Here is a 2,079-nt window from a genome sequence, read left to right as displayed (position 1 = left end):
GAGGATACAGAATTAATAATGCTAGTTACAATGTATTGAGTATCCAAAATTTGCAATACTGTGTGCTTTACAAATATTGCTTTGTTTAAACCTCACAGAAATCCTTGGAAGTAGCTGTTACTCTTTTTATGTTTCAAAGAGGAAACTGAGGAGCAAAGTGATGGAATGGCTTCCCTCATCTAATAGGAAGCTGTGGAGCTAAGATTCAAACATATGTTCCTGCCAAGAAGAGCTATTGACATTGGGCCTCACTGTCTCCAGTGCTGGTGAAGCACTAGGCACATAACAGGTGCCAAGTCAATGTGATCCTAGACTGTAGGCTTCATGAGGCAAGACATTTGGACAATTTTGTTCACTATTGCATCCCCAGGTTTAAAAACAGTGCTGGGTGCAGAGTAGGCATTCAGTAATAACTTTTGGACTAAATAAATGGATTCTGCATTTATGGCATAGTTGTCAGTTCTGGAGGTGGAGATGCTTGGGTTTGAATCCCAACTCTGCTATTTACTAGCTGTGAAAATAGGTAATTCAGTTAGTTGGTTCATTTTCCAGCACAGTGTTCTCATCTGTATACTGCGATTACTGGTCACTTCCTCTCGATAACTGTCCCTTTCCCTGTTTTCTTCTGGATGCACAGATCAATCCTCTATCCCAGGCTTATTCATCTATACCCCACCCGATTTAAAATGAAACAAAACCCCAAACACAAAACTGCAACAACAAACTTACCTGTGCTTTCTGGAGCTCCTATATGAACTTATCCTTACTAATGCAAATAGATGACAAGATTAATATGTTATCTTTATCAGAGGGCTTTGCATCTCAGCAAGTACATTCTTGAAATATGGTGATTTAACCCACGGCGTAATTGCTTACTGGAAGAATTACACACAACCTATAGGAAGTCATTACTAAGAAGAGTTCTTGGGTGTTACTCCGGCTTGGTTGAAAAGGTCATGATCAATTGGTGATGCCTGCAAAGGCATGGAGGGAGGTGCTTGGGGCTTGAATGCCATCCTGGACTAAGCTGATCTTCCCATATTTTAGAGCTGAGGAAACTGACTGAGGCTCTATCAAGGAAAAGTGACTTGCTCAAAATAAATAATTAGGCTTCAGAAGCAGCATTAGACTCTTGCTTTTTTCTGATTCACAGTCCAGTTGTTTTGCCCTAATCTTCCAACCTACTGGTTTGGACCAAAGCTTATTGGGGGGAAAAAAAGAGGGGGAAGGAGAATTAACCTTCATGGAGCACCCACCCTAGACTGGAGACTCTCCATGAGATACTTTAAAAACATTTTCTTTTATCCTGTGAGGTGAGCAACATGTCTCCCATTTTACAGATGAGGAAGCCGAGTCTCAGAGAAGTGATGTAACTTACCCAAGGTCCCAGAGCCAGAGAGGGAAGCCTGACCTGACCTGGATCCTTATTCCTGCGTCTGGGGATGATTTGAACCCACACTCCAAGGCTAAATATTTGTCCACCCCACAGGTTCAAAAGTTGAGCATCCCTGCTCTCCCACCTACAGAACTAGCTGTGAAGCCTTGGGCAAGTGACTTCATTTCTCTGGGATAGTTTTTTCATCTTTAAATAAGGACAATCAGCATACATTCCTTAAAGAATGTAATGAGGATTTAGTAAATTCGAGTACATAAAATGATGAATACCAGGTCTGTCCCATAGTAAGTACTCTTTTAATATTAGTTCAAAACAAACAAATCTGACACATGCGGCCTCACTCCAGTGCCCTGAGAGGCTAGAGGTGCTGGGATGGCCCACACAGGGCCCAGGGAGACTGCAGCCAGGCCCAGCCTCCTCGGAGCCTTTGCTCCGTGTTTTGGCACAAGGCCCGGGACTGAGGAGTCCCCATTCCTCTCTCCTGTCAACTCAGCAGAACAAGCTGTTTCAAGGGAAGGTGGTTCCCCTTGAGAAAATGTTCTCGCACGCCCTGGAGGCTCTTGCCCTGCACGTCGTCAGCAATCAGCCAGTACAGGGCCTGGGCCCCACCCTGCACAACCATTCTTTCAAAGTCTGTATCCTGCCAAGTCATAAAAGGTAGTGTGCGGTCTGGACAGCTGTGG

The sequence above is a fragment of the Pan paniscus genome, chromosome 1 (genome assembly GCF_029289425.2).
Source record: "Pan paniscus chromosome 1, NHGRI_mPanPan1-v2.0_pri, whole genome shotgun sequence".
In the NCBI taxonomy this organism is placed as follows: Eukaryota; Metazoa; Chordata; class Mammalia; order Primates; family Hominidae; genus Pan; species Pan paniscus.
The sequence above is the reverse complement of the archived record's forward strand: the minus strand, read 5'-3'. Positions refer to the sequence as shown.